A 15819-nucleotide genomic window follows, 5' to 3' on the forward strand; every position below is an offset into this window, starting at 1 on the left:
ACAAGGTGGTTTAGGGTCATAGAACAGAGCAAAGAATGTGATGTTACAGCTCCAGAGAAGCTGCACAAAAAGCAAGTTCAACTTTAAATTTAAAATCTGAGAGATTCATTACGACATCTAAATGATCGCGGAGTAGAAGCTGTTCTTGAATCTGTTGTTAAGTGTGTTCAAGCTTTTGTATCTTCTGCCTGATCGAAGAGTGTGGAAGAGACTATAACTGGGGTGGGAAATGATTCACCGATGACAGATGAGATTTTCCAACATCTTCTGGTTTTCTTTTCATTTTTCCAGCAGTTGCAGTATTTTGCTTCTAACGGCAGAATATTAGGCTGGGGTCCTGGATAGCTAGTCCAGTGATATAGCCATCATGTCACCACCTCCCCCAATATCTTCCCCTGGTCTCTACTCAACTTTTCCTCCTGGAAGATGCCCCTGAAAATCTGCTTGTTTGACCAAGCTTTTTGGACACCTAACTGACCTTGCTTTTATGCAGATCCTTGAGATCAGGTGTGACTTGCTGCCATTCTTGTTTGATGTGTTCTGAGGCAGCTGATAAATCCATTGTAGGATCTGTAGTCCTGACACATAGAGTTATAGAGTCATAGAGATGTACAGCATGGAAACAGACCCTTCGGTCCAACCTGTCCATGCCAACCAGATATCCCAATCTAGTCCCACCTGCCAGCACCCAACCCATATCCCTCCAAACCCTTCCTATTCATATACCCATCCAAATGCCTCTTAAATGTTGCAATTGTACCAGCCTCCACCATTCCTCTGGCAGCTCAGTCCATACACATACCACCCTCCGTGTGAAAGAGTTGCCCCATAGGTCTTTTTTATATCTTTCCTCTCTCACCCTAAACCTATGCTCTCTAATTGTGGACTCCCCGACTCCAGGGAAAAGACTTTGTCTATTTACCTTATCCATGCTCCTCATGATTTTGTAAATCTCTATAAGGTCATCACTCAACCTCCGACGCTCCAGGGAAAACAGCTCCAGCCTCTTCAGCCTCTCCCTATAGCTCAAGTCCTCCAACCTTGGCAACATCCTTGTAAATCTTTTCTGAACCCTTTCAAGTTTCACAACATCTTTCCGATAGGAAAGAGACCAGAATTGCACGCAATATTTCATCAGTGGCCTAACCAATGTCCTGTACAGCCGCAACATGACCTCCCAACTCCTGTACTAAATACTCTGACCAATAAAGGAAAGCATACCAAATGCCTTCTTCACTATCCTATCTACCTGCGGCTCCACTTTCAAGGAGCTATGAACCTGCACTCCAAGGTCTCTTTGTTCAGCAACACTCCCTCGGACCTTACCATTAAGTGTGTAGGTCCTGCTAAGATTTGCTTTGCCACTTGGGAGATGGGTCAGCTAGACCAGTTGTCAGGAGGTTTGTGCACACCCTCCAACTTCACTACTTTGCCCCTGTCTTGGAAGCAGGGTCAGCTTTCAACCTTTGTTCACTCAATATTCCATATATGGCATTTCTTGTGCGGCCTGAAACCTCATTTAACTGTGCTACTTCAATAACCAGCCTTCCACACTCATGAACAAAGGCTCCCCTGTGCATTGTTTCTCAAAATAAGAACTTTGCGTTTATTGAAGGAATGAAAACTAACCTTTAAATGGAGCTGGCAAAGGGACAACGGTCATCATGGCATCATGAGTAGCTGCCATTGGCAAAAAATATAAGGTTGTAAGTGTTAGGAGCAGGAGTAGATCATCTGGCCTATCAAACCTGCTCCACCATTCAATAAAATCATGGCTGATCTTTTCGTGGTCTCAACTCCACCTACCCACCCTCTCACTATAGCTCTTAATTCCTTTACAGTTCCAAAAATTATCTACCTTGGCTTTAAAAACATATACTGAGAAAGCCTCAACTACTTCACTGGGCAGGGAATTCCATAGATTCACAACCCTCTGGGTGAAGAAGTTCCTTCTCAATTCAGTCCTAAATCTGCTCCCCCTAATTTTGAGGCTATACCCTCTTGTCATCATTGGAAACATCCTCTCTACTTCTACCTTATCTATTCCCTTCATAATAGTATATGTTTCTATGAGATCCCCCTCATTCTTCTAAATTCTAATGAATATAATCCCAATTTACTCAGTCTCTCCTCAAAGGCCAACCCCCTCAACTCTAGAATCAACTTAGTGAACTTCCTCTGCACCCCCTTCTAATGCTAGTACATCCTTTCTCAAGTAAGGAGACCAAAACTGGACGCAGTACTCCAGGTGTGCACCTTATACAGCTACAACATAACCTCCCTGCTTTTACACCCAATCCCTTTAGCAATGAAGGACAAAATTCTATTTACCTCCTTAGTTACTAGTTGTACCTGCAGACCAACCTTCTGTCATTTATGCACAAGGACACCCAGATCCCTCTACACCGTAGAATGCTGCAATTTCTTACCATTCAAATAATAATCCTTTTTACTGTTATTCCTATCAAAATGGATGACTTCACATTTATTAACATTGTACTCCATCTGCCAGATTTTTGCCCACTCATTTAAACTACCTTTGTTCCTCTGCAAAGTTTCACAGTCCTCTGCACACTTTGCTCTACCACTGCTCTTAGTGTTAACTTCGACACACTATGGAAGTGTATAGAGAGAGAGGATTGACACAACAGAGGTAGCCAGTCCCAAAATAATGTATATCAACAGGGATAGATGGGCAGACAGGAGTCCAAGAGAGAAGATCCACTGAAATAAGCTACCATCCCATTGGGAGAAGACCAGGAATTCTCTTACATCAGTCTGAGGGGAGAACAAAGACAGGATTTCAAAGTCACTGGCCCCGCTCCACTCCTCCATTCCAAAGGGATGTTCGGAATTGGTGAAGCGGTCTCATTTGACATGCTTGTATGTTTTCTGATAGGAAACTATAAAATTCTGACAGAAGTAGACAGAGTAGACACAGGGAGGATGTACCGAAGGTGGGAAAGTCCAGAACCAGGGGTCATAGTCTAAGAATATAGGGTAAACAGTTCAGGACTGAGGTGCTGACAAATTGCTTCACCCAGAGCAGGTGAGCCTGTGGAATTTGCTACCATAGAAAGCAGCCAGGGCCAAAACATCGCATGATTTCAAGAAGGATTTGGATATAGCATTTGGGGCTAAAGGGATCAAAGGATATGGAGGAAAAGTGGATTATTGACTTGGATGTTCAGCCATGATGATAATGATTGGGGAAGCAGGCTCGAAGGATGAATGGCCAACTCTTACTCTGATTTTCTATGTTTCTATATCACTGGGATTGTGGTTTAATGGTCACATAATGGCTTGGTCTCTCTCCTATAGGAAGGATGTTGTGAAACTTGCAAGGTTTCAGAAAAGATTTACAAGGATGTTGACAAGGTTGGAGGGTTTGAGCTGTAAGGAGAGGCTGAACAGGCTGGGGCCATTTTCCCTGGAGCGTTGGAGGCTAAGGGCTGACCTTATAGAGGTTTATAAAATTATGAGGGGCATGGATAGCCAAGGTCTTTTTCCCAGAAGAGAGGAGTTAAAAACTAGAAGGAATAGGTTTGAGGTGAGAGGGGAAAGATTTAAAGGGACCTAAAGGGAAACTTTTCCACACAGAGGATGGTGTGTGTATGGAGTGAACTACCAGAGGAAGCAGTGGAGCCAGGTCAATTCCAACATTTAAAAGACATCTGGATGGCTTTATGAATAGGAAGGGTTTAGACAAATATTGGCCAAACGCTGGCAAACACGACTAGATTAATTTAGAATATCTGATCAGTATGGACGAGTTGGACCAAAGGCTCTGTTACTGGGCTGTACTCCATGACTCTATGATTGTATAATATCACATGACCAAGAGAAAATGGAGTCTGATCTCATGGAGGACATACTCTGAGCTTATGTGGATCTCTCTCTGTGAAAATTGTCGAAGAGCTTGCTGTTCAAATAATGCAGACATTAACAGAGGCGCTTGAGAGACAATTGTGGGCGGCACGGTGGCACAGTGGTTAGCACTGCTGCCTCACAGCGCCTGAAGACCCGGGTTCAATTCCCGACTCAGGCGACTGACTGTGTGGAGTTTGCACATTCTCCCCGTGTCTGCGTGGGTTTCCTCCGGGTGCTCCGGTTTCCTCCCACAGTCCAAAGATGTGCGGGTGAGGTGAATTGGCCATGCTAAATTGCCCGTAGTGTTAGGTAAGGGGTAATGTAGGGGTATGGGTGGGTTTCGCTTCGGCGGGTCGGTGTGGACTTGTTGGGCCGAAGGGCCTGTTTCCACACTGTAAGTCTAATCTAATCCTCTCCCTTTTAGCCCAAACAGAAGACGAAACAAAAGGTTTTGCTCACTTAGTCTGGATAGCATTTTAATTTATATTCTAAATATAAAAGACTAATTTTTTAACTCACAGCTCCCATAAATCCTTAATATGCTCCAATAAAATGCTGTTAGAACTCAGCCTTTGTAGCCCTGTGGTTATTTATTAATGAGCATTTGCAAGATCATTGCTGAATTGCTTATGCAGGAATTGCTCACTCCAGAGATTCAGGTAATATCATTCAGGAAACGCTGGGTTACATTCCTTCTGGAGTGGGCATCTCATGGTGTATCCTGTTAGTTAGACATTAAAATGCACACTTAAAGAAACAGATGTTCTGTCTCTGAAGCAGCTAGAGCCAGCTGTTAACAGCTTTATTAATAGCACCCCAAACATCCTGATGTTTTGCACCACAGGTTTTATCAGAAATTGGACATTATTCATACAGAGAGTTGTTTTTATTCATTCATGGGATGTGGCTCTCTTTGTCTAGGTCAGCATTTATTGCCCAGTGGACAGCTAGGAGTCAAGCACATTGCTGTGAGTCAGGAATCTCATGTAAACCAGACCAGGTAAGGATGGCAAATTAATTTCCCAGAAAGGGTTTCAGTGAACCAAGTGGTTTTCTTTAATAACAAACAATGGTAGCGAAAGTCACCATCATTCCAGAAGCTGCTCTCTCATTCAAGAGAGACAACTACTGGAAAGGTCAGTCCAAAGGTCACACAGCAAGTCCTCCATGATCGTTTACCTGATCTGTCCTGCACAGGACTCCAGACCCAAAGCAACATGCTTGATATTTAGCTATCCTCCGACGACCTGAGGCAAGAACAAGAACTGAACCCCCCACACTGTTGGAGTTATTCAACAGCAAACTTGCTGCCCACCTAATTGAGCTAACCACCTCCCAACAGCTTGTCAGCGGCACGGTGGCACAGTGGTTAGCACTGCTGTCTCACAGCGCCTGAGACCCGGGTTCAATTCCCGACTCAGGCGACTGACTGTGTGGAGTTTGCACGTTCTCCCCGTGGGTGGGTTTCCTCCGGGTGCTCCGGTTTCCTCCCACAGTCCAAAGACGTGCGGGTCAGGTGAATTGGCCATGCTAAATTGCCCGTAGTGTTAGGTAAGGGGTAAATGTAGGGGTATGGGTGGGTTGCGCTTCGGTGGGTCGGTGTGGACTTCTTGGGCCGAAGGGCCTGTTTCCACACTGTAAGTAATCTAATCTAATGAGACTAATGGCTGGGTGCACATTGGCAATGTCCCTGTCTCTGAGCCAGGGGGTTCCGATTCAAGTGTGTGTATTAATGTCTCTGAACAGGTTGATTGAAAACAAAAATCAACTTTCAATTCTGTCAGGTGCCGTGGTGGGATTTGAAGCTGTGTCATCAGACCATTATTGTAGATCTCTCGCGGACATATCCGTTAAGCACAACTGTCTTCCCAGGCCTGGGCCAGTGACTCACGTTTGGTCAAAGGTTTCCTCAATGGAGGCAAGAAAAGACTTTGATCATAGCATGGTTTAAACCTGTAAAGTCAAGAGAACGCAAGCCGAAAGTAATCACCTCAGCCCCATAACCCAGTCTGGTCAGCTCTGACACCATTCTGGTGAGTTTATGTTGCCAACCCTCCAAGACTAATGTACTTTCACATCATTTCTTTTATCAGAAATCAACCTTTCTTTCCTGAACATGAAGATTATGGGCTGACCAACTTTTTTTCCCGAAGCCATTTCCCTTTTAAAATAAATTCTTGTTACAGGCACCTCACTCTCTAAGCTCTTAAATCAATAGGATTTAAAATGCAATTTGAGTTTTAATCTGGTGCTGCCAAGTGCAGTATTTAATTATAAAACTTCTCAATATTAATTACATTTTTAATTGACCATTTGCCTGCTTTTCTCTTCATTCCAGTGACTGCACTGAACTTTACAGAATAGGACTTAAAATGTAATTAAAATTTGATGCAAGGCAAACACAGTAGCACACCTCAGCTTTCTGTCAGCCAATTCCCACTATCCTCATCTACCCATCCCTGGCCCGAGTCCACCTCTGCCTTTCCAGGTAACCAGGATTTCAAAATAAAAAGGAAAACTGTCAAACTCACAGCAAATTTAATATTCTAAAACAATACGAGCTGTCATTCTGGTGAAGATGATTTTTGTTAAACCTCCAAAGATTTGAATACAATGTTAATTACCACATGGTATTAGATCAAGTTAAATAACCAAGGTAGCTTTCTCGCAATCAGAGCAACCCACCAGTTTGTGTTGGAACACTGCTGATGAGTTTGCTATCAATAAAAACTTAAACGTCTACACTGTAGTGCACTCGTTCAAGATCCAAGGAGGTCCATAGGACCCCACTGCAGTGTGGAAGCAGGCCATAGGGCCCATCAAGTCCACACCAACCCTTTGAAAAGCATCTCACCCAGATCCAGACCCTTAACCTACTTCTGTAACCCTTCATTTCCCACGGCTAATCCACCTAGCCTGCACATCCCTCAACACTATGAACAATTTACCATGGCCAATCCACCTAACTTGCACATCTTTGAAAAGATTATAGCTATCGGGAATCAGTTGATATTTGGTGGTACATATATGAAAGGTAGGAGTTGATAACTCTAAAAGAGGAGGAGATTGATAGATGCCCTGATAGAGGTCTTTAAAATGATGAAGGGGTACAAGACAGTAATGAGAAAATGCTCCAGAAATAACACCACACAGGGTGGTATCCCATATTTACACATGAACAATCCCTGACTTTAGTACAGCACCCACACCTCCTCCCTTACTTCCCTTCAAAGCTCCAAGGGATACTCCCATATCCACCACAAATTCACCTGCACCTCCACACACATCATTTATTGTATCTGCTGCACCCAATGTGGCCGCCTCTATATTGGGGAGACAGGCCGCCTACTTGCGGAACGTTTCAGAGAACACCTCTGGGACACCCGGACCAACCAACCCAACCACCCTGTGGCTCAACACTTCAACTCCCCCTCCCATGCCACCAAGGACATGCAAGTCCTTGGACTCCTCCATCGCCAGACCATAGCAACACGACGGTTGGAGGAAGAGTGCCTCATCTTCCACCTAGGAACCCTCCAACCACAAGGGATGAACTCAGATTTCTCCAGTTTCCTCATTTCCCCTCCCCCCACCTTATCTCAGTCAAATCCCTCAAACTCAGCACCACCCTCCTAACCTGCAATCTTCTTCCTGACCTCTCCGCCCCCACCCCACTCCGGCCTATCACCCTCACCTTGACCTCCTTCCACCTATCGCATCTCCAACTCCCCTTCCCCAAGTCCCTCCTCCCTACCTTTTATCTTAGCCTGCTCGACACACTTTCCTCATTCCTGAAGAAGGGCTTATGTCCGAAACATCGACTCTCCTGGTTCTTGGATGCTGCCTGACCTGCTGCGCTTTTCCAGCAACACATTTTCAGCTCTGTTCTCCAGCATCTGCAGTCCTCACTTTCTCCTGACTTTAGTACAGCCTTGTTCAGTGCCAGCTCTCAGAGTGTCAGTATCTCTGACACTCCATTTTTGACCTGTCAGCCAGGGCTCCCTGATTGGACCAGGTTAACAGCCCCAACCAGGGACTCATATAGCATGAGCCCTAGCTTCATAACTTTGGTGCAATCACTTCAGCTCCCACGTGGAGGGAGCCTAAAGATATGGAGAGGGTTGAGGAGGGAATGTAGTGGCAATTTGAATCAAAAGACATGGATGAATTTGGATCAGGTGGAAATACTAAAGCTTTAAAAATACAACTCCCAACTCAGAAGGTGGAATGAGCAGATTGTCTTATCAGGAAAGGTTAGACAGGCTGAGCCCACATCGTCAGGAGCTTAGAAGAATGAAAGGTGACTTAATTGATACTTTAACGATCCTGAGGGGACTTGACTGGGTGGGATATGAAAATGATGTTTCCTCTCACAGGAGAATCCAGAACTAGGGGCCATAGTTTAAAAATAAATCGTTGCACATTTAAAACAAGGGGAAAAAAGAATGTAATTCTCTCAGAGGGTTGAGATTTGTTGGAATTCCCTCCCTCCAAAGGCAGTGGAGCAGAATTGTTTAAATATTTTTAACTCAGTGGTGAAGAGATTGTTATTTGCCAAGGGGATGAAACAGTTATCAATGACATGTAAGAATGTAAAGTTGAGCTTAAAATTGGATAGGAGAAAGTGAGGTCTGCAAATGCTGGAGATCAGAGCTGAAAATCAGGAATGGGGGAATCAGGCATTCCTGATGAAAGACTTATGCCCGAAATGTCGAATTTCCTGTTCCTTGGATGCTGCCTGACCTGCTGTGCTTTTCCAGCAACACATTTTCAGCTCTGATCTCCAGCATCTGCAGACCTCTCTTTCTGCTCGAAGATTTTAACCTACTACAAATCCTCTTGCAAGGATGCCTTCCTTGAAGAAGCTCTCTTCCTCCCTCTACAAGGATTTCAGTGAGTTCCTCTCTCACTGCACCCCCCAGGTCATCTCCTCTCTCATTCCTGATGAAGGGCTTATGCCCGAAACGTCGAATTTCCTGTTCCTTGGATGCTGCCTGACCTGATGTGCTTTTCCAGCAACACATTTTCAGCTTAAAATAAATCATTCAATTCAATTCAATTCATCTTCCACTTTGCTATCTTTCAACATTTGGGCTCAACATTGAGTTGAATAACCTCAGAACCTGAATACCTCCTTCTATGTCTATTACCTACCCTCACAACCCCAGGTCCTGGTATGAAATGGATTGCTTTCAACACAGCCAACCCATCTTCAACCACTCAGAGTCCCCATTATCATCTTTGTAGTTTCTCTTCTTCTCTGGCTTACTTTCAACAGTCCATTTATCTTTGTATCATTTTTTTTTTGTCTCTCTTTCTCGATTCTAAATCCATAGGTCTGCTCACTGTAGAGTTGAGGTTAAAATTGGACCAGCCATGAGTGGTAGAGTAGACGCAAGGGCCAAATGACTTACTCCAGTTCCTTGTTTTATTTCTATGTTTAAATTCTGCTTCTCACTCGCTCACCTCCTGTTTCAACTGAGGTGGGAGGGAAAACGTGGATGTGTGTTGATATTTTAAATCTACCTGCTAGAACCATTTCAGAGGGCAATTAAGAGTCAACCACATGGTCTGGAGTCACATGTAGAGCAGTCCAGGTAACAAAGGCAGATTTCCTTCCTTGAGAGACACATATTGAACCAGATGGGTTTTTACAGCATTGACAATGGTTACATGGTCACTGTTACTCAGCATTGCATTGATTCAAATTTCAACACCTGCCTTGGTAAGATTTAAACCTATGTTCCCAGAGCTTGGGAATAATGGCTCAGTGCTGAAAATGTGTTGCTGGAAAAGCGCAGCAGGTCAGGCAGCATCCAAGGAGCAGGAGAGTCGACGTTTCGGGCATGAGCCCTTCTTCAGGTTCAGTGACAATACTACTGCATCTTTAGCAAGATCAACACATTGCTACGACTCAGTTCAGAGCAGACAGTTGAGAAAGGAGATATCCTTTATGTTTAATGCCAGCCTTAACTCACTGGAAAGCTCTTCTGCCTTCAAGTCATAAGTTATGGATTAAAGTTGCACTCCAGAAACATGAGCTCAGAAATCTAGCCTCACACTCCGCTGTTACTTTGAGAAAGTGCCACACTGTTGGAGATGCCATCTTTCAGAATGTGCTTTGTTTTTCATCTTTCATGTAACAAATCCCATGGCACCATTTTTTTTATATAGATGATGAGTGGAGTTTTATTTTGTCCCCTGTAACTATTCAACCCTCGATTGACACCATCACAATAAATGAACTGACCATTATCATTTGCAATTGCTGAACACACATTGGCTACCATTTTGCAACACTGAAGTTTATAATTCACTGTAGGGTGCTTTGTGTTGTTCTGAGTTTCTGAAAGGTGCTACATAAATGAAATTCCTTCCTTTTTTTAATCCATACGGACTGGATTCTCATTATCTTTCCCTTTGGTGCCCAAGTGATAATTTAAGGTAGTTACTGTGCCAGGTCTGTATTACATTTTTAAAAGTTTAGTCTTTCCTGGGAGGTGGGTGTTATCACAGAATCGCTACAGTGTGGAAGCAGGCCATTCAGCCATCGAAAGAGAATCCAAACCTGACCTACAAGTCCACCCTATCCCTGTAACTGTGCATTCCCCATGGCTAACCCACCTAGCCTGCACATCCCTAGACTCTGTGGGAAATTTAGCGTGGCCAATCCACCTAACAGGCACACAGCATTTGTTCCCTATCCTTAATTGCCCCTTTAAATGAGTAGCTTGTGAATACAATTAAGAGTTAACCACTTTGCCATGGGTCTGGAGTCACATGTAGGCCAGTCTGGATAAGAATGGCAGATTTCATTCTCAGAAGGATATTGATGAACCAGATGGGCTTTTATAACAAGAAAGAAAAAAAGAACTGAGATGCTGAAGAGGTGAGAGAAAAATGACATTGCTGGACAAACTTGGCAGGATCAGTTCATGCATATTACTGAGTACTTTCAGCCAATGGGATGTATATTTAAGAGCAAATGTGAAATTAAACATAATGCTTGATCAGGAGAATCAATGTTTTCAGCCAGAACCTTTCATTAGGAAAGGCTCCTGCCTGAAATGTCGATTCTCCTGCTGCTTGGATGTTGTCTGACCTGCTGTGCTTTTCCAGCAACACACTCTTGACTCTGATCTCCAGCATCTGCAGACTTCACTTTCTCCATTGCCATTGGTTAATCAAGCATAATGTGTCTATCACCATAAGGTGCAGCCGAGCCAGGGATTCCTGGTTGTGGTAGTTGGGTGGAGACTCGGGGAGACAATGGCCTTGTCGCTGAACTGTTAATCCAGAGACCCAGGTAATGTTTGGAGATCCAGGTTTGAGTCTTGTCACAGCAGATGGTAGAATTTTAATTCAAAGTCTAATGACGACTGTGTTGTTGATTGTTGGGAAAAACCCATCTGGATCACTAATGTCTTATTGGAGAAGGAAAGTGCCATCCATACCATACACGTACCACCCTCTGTGTAAAATAGTTGCCCCTTAGGTCTCTTTTATAGCTTTTCCCCTCTCACCCTAAACCTATGCCCTCTAGTTCTGGACTCCCCGACCCCAGGGAAAAGACTTTGTCTATTTATCCTATCCATGCCCCTCGTAATTTTGTAAACCTCAGTCATGTGATTGTACTTGCAATTGTAAATAGACAATGGGGTAGACTGTTTGGGACTCAATTGAGGAAACATTTCCTCATCTAAAGGATGGTCAACCTGTAGAAGTCTCTACCACAGAAGCTGCAGAGACTGCATCATTTGAGTATGTTTCAGAAATTGTTACATTTTTCAGATATTAAATGCATCAGGGGGTACAGAGATAAAGTGGGAATATAGCATTGACATAGAGGATCAGCCATGATCATACTTAATGTTAGAGCAGGTTTGAAGGACCGAATAACTTACACCAGCTCTTCGTGTTTATGACTCTTGATCAATCATGATGTTATGCATTCTTGGGAATGGTCTTGATTGAAAACTTTTTTGTGAAAAGGTGAAGTTTTCCATACTTAGACTATGGAAGATGAGAACACCATGATCAGTGCTCAAGTATATTGTAATTTGTTGTAGTTTGCATTGGTTTCAGTCAGGCACTTGATGAGTTAAGACATAAAGTGCTGATGACTGAGGGTTTTCTGTTGCTGTTGGATTATATTTGTCATGAAACAATTGTATTTATTTATCAGCACATAATAGGTCATTCATTACAATCAGGGCTGCTAGACATGTGACTGACAGATACAGAATGGATAATCCCAGGGTTCATAGATGGTTTAACAGCGCATGTAATTGGGGAAACGAGAGCCAATGCTCGACACTGACAAGATGTGATTGGGAAAGACTTAATGATCAAATTACATGTCAACAGTCAGCTGAAACCAAAGATTAAACTTGAATCTGGTGTAAAGGCTGTTGTGTTGCTCACAAAATTGCTAAAAGAAGTCATACTTCATTGCATTCAGGAGAGGAGAGGGGCGATGGTATGCAATGTGTTCGATTTTGGTACAGCTGGCTCCATCTTTCTACATTTGCAATGTCATTCTCAGAGTTTCTCTTTGTCCTGTTCTCACACCTTTGTTTCCTCCTGTTCACCTTCGCTTCTTATCAAATCCTCTTTTCTTCATCCTCACTTCGCCTCACTCACAAACATTATTATCCTCAGCAGTGTCAAGGTTTTAGAAAATGGAAGGGGCCATTTTTGAGAAATTCAAAAGTCAGTCAAAGTAGCCATTATGGGGATTACTTTTTATCTTTATTTGTAGTGAGGTTGTGAAATGTAGGGTTATACTTGAAGACCCCTAACTATTTCCCTACGCATCTAGATTTTAGATTTTGATTTTATTGTCAGTTGTGCTCAAATACAGGAGTGAAAAGTGTATAATGTTGCCACACATTTAGGGCAGCACAGTGGCACAGTGCCACCTCACAGCGCCAGAGACCCGGGTTCAATTCCAGCTTCAGGCGACTGACTGTGTGGAGTTTGCACATTCTCCTCATGTCTGCGTGGGTTTCCTCTGGGTGCTCCGGTTTCCTCCCACAGTCACAGGTCAGGTGAATCAGCCATGCTAAATTGCCCGTAGCATTAGGTGTAGTGATATGGGTGGGTTGCGCTTCGGCGGGCCGGTGTGGACTTGTTGGGCTGAAGGGCCTGTTTCCACACTGTAGGTAATCTAATCTTTTAAAAAAAAAACATAGTGCCATCTTAGGTACAAAACACTTAGACACAAAGTAGTAAGAGAAACAATTAAAAAGTTAAATATTACTTCATAGAATAAGTAGAACATTTTTAATATGGTGAAATAGTTAACATTAAAGTCCTTCATAATTTTAACTGGGAAAGTCAAGGAATTCGGTCAAAAGTTCAACAGTCTTTGATGAGTCCTTTGCTTAGCTCGCTCTCTGGGAGGCCTCAGCCGTCTGTTCTTGCTTCTGCTGCCATAGATAACATCCAGGGGTGGATGGGGGGGATTGGAGTGGGAGGGTGGTGGTGGGAATATCCCTTACTGTTCAGTCTTCCTGTGTTTGGCCACAATGCCGTCGCCACTGCTGGACCTATCACCTCCCCAATCCCCCGGTGCCCCCTAAACATGCCCACTCGTATGCTGAGAGACTGCAAGAGCCGCCAAGAGACTGGGGCTAGAGTCCCAAACCGTGTCCGTGCTGAGGCCAGGAGTGAGGGAAGGGAACACAAAGGGACAGAAAACAAAAGAGAAAGAAATGGGAAATAGAACGAATGAGCTCTGGCTGAAGAGTCCTACTCTGTCACCATCTGGTGTTTGCCTTCTCTTGTGGTTGTGACTCATATCTATGATGTCTTCAGGTCTCATTTGCATGTTGTGCCATGTTTCTTGATCTTGTGGGGATGTGCTCTTTGGCAATCCTAAAATCAGCTGGAGTTCCCATTGTCAATCGCTGCAACAGACTGTGTATTTGTTTCGCACCTTTGATACTGTGAATCGTCCCAAGGCAGGGGCTTTAATCATGCAAAGTTTTACATTCACCTGCAGACAGAGATATTAGAAGAGATGATAATTTAGTCTTTGAGTTTTCAAAGGAGTAGAATGAGGTAGAGAAATGGAGAGGATTAAGGAAATCTACAATGTAAGGCCTGGGCGGATGGTGGTACAGTTGTCAATGCTGATATGATTAAAATCAGCATCATGCAAGTTAGCCGGAGTGAGACAAATGTGAGGAGCTGAGAGGGCTGTGTCCTGAAGGAACCTAAATACAACTGTTTTCCAACCTGGAGACAATGTAGATGAGCAAGCTCAGGGATGATGGAACAACAAGGTTTGATGAGAGTTAGGGGAGGGACCAGAGTCCTAGCTGAGGAGATAAAGGTCAAGATGCAAAGCAACTCAAAGCAAGGATGCTGTGAGAATCAGGTCACCTCAGTAGATCAAGAGCAGCCAGGGGTTTGGACACAGCCAGTCAGTCACTCGGGGAAAGATTCTCTCTATATAGGTGAAGATCTACACTATTCCAGTCAACAAAGTGATGCAGGCTGGTCCAGACCATGAACTGGCTGAGTATCTCCGAGTACACAGTGTCCTTATTGCAGCGTTACCATGAGAGTTGCCCAACTCTACCTCCTCAGCCAGTTGTACAGGCACAGATTGCTTCTCACTTGCCTTGTATTTAGCGCGGACACAAAGCCAGCAAGATTGCAGCAGTCCAGGTCTCATCCACCACCCATGTAAGCCCTGTGCCTCCTCCACCGCCAAATCCAAACCGCCTGAACACTGGAGGAAGAACGTCTCATCTTCTGCCTAGGGGCCTTTCAACTACACGGCACCAATGTTGACTTCACTAGTTTCCAAATCTCCCCTCCCCCTACCCTATCCCAAATCCAACCTTCCATCTTGGCACTGCCCTCTTGACCTGTCCTCCCTCCCCGCTCCACCCTCTCTCTCCTCCGTATCACAATCAGCCCCCCCCCCCACCTGCATCCACCTAGCACCTTCCCAGCTACCTTCCCTCCTACGCCCACACCCCCTTTATTTCTCAGTCCCCTTCCACACCTACATTCCTGATCAAAGACCTTCTGCCCAAAACGTCAACTCTCCTGCTCCTTGGATGCTGCCTGACCAGCTGTGATTTTCCAACGCCACACTTTTCGACTATGACTTCAGCAGTTTATAGTGAAATCAAGAGGGCCACTGTTCAGTCAGGGAGTCCTTTCACCATAGGTCAAGAGCAGCCAGGGGTTTGGACACAGCCAGTCAGTCGCTCGGAGAAAGATTCCCTCTATATGAGGTGAAGGTCTGAAAAATAGGCAGGCGCATTACAGAGATTTTGATGCTTTCTTGATGCTTTCTGCCTCATCGTGGGTTTTGTTTTCTCTTGGAATGAGAGAGAGGCAAGTATTATGGAGGATGGAAGTAGGTGACACAGCTGTTACAATTGGCATAGTTGGGTGAGGAAAGGTGGCCCTGTGAGTGAGCGAGTGGGCAAAACTGAGGCTGCGCAGGATTAGTGGTTTGTAGTGGTGAGAGTAGCTGAGGGAAGGCGTTTCAGGCAATAGTGAGAGTGGCAGAGGATGGACCTCAGCAGCATGGTGGGAAGTGACCGAGTGGAATTGTGACTGGGCTATTAATCTAGCCACTCAGATTTGAACCTGGTGCCCCAGGTTCAAATCCTACCACAGCAGATGGTGAAATTTGAATCCCTTCAAAAGGGAATAAAAAAAAGTCTGGAATTAAGGGTCCAATGATGACTGAAAACTTGTATTTTCAAATAAACCTGGTGCTGTGTGATTTTCAACTTTGTCCACCCCAGTCCAACACCGGCACCTCAACATCAGGGATTACTTCCCTATTCCGAAGCAGAACTTTCGAGGAGTTGAGATCTAAATCTACAATAACGAAGGTGGTTTCCTGGAGCACTCTTGGAAATGTTTGCAAAATGGCTGTAATGCGCTCTCAGATATTTGCAAATGTTACGGACCCTT

This window comes from Hemiscyllium ocellatum, chromosome 26 (genome assembly GCF_020745735.1).
Source record: "Hemiscyllium ocellatum isolate sHemOce1 chromosome 26, sHemOce1.pat.X.cur, whole genome shotgun sequence".
Lineage (NCBI taxonomy): Eukaryota > Metazoa > Chordata > Chondrichthyes > Orectolobiformes > Hemiscylliidae > Hemiscyllium > Hemiscyllium ocellatum.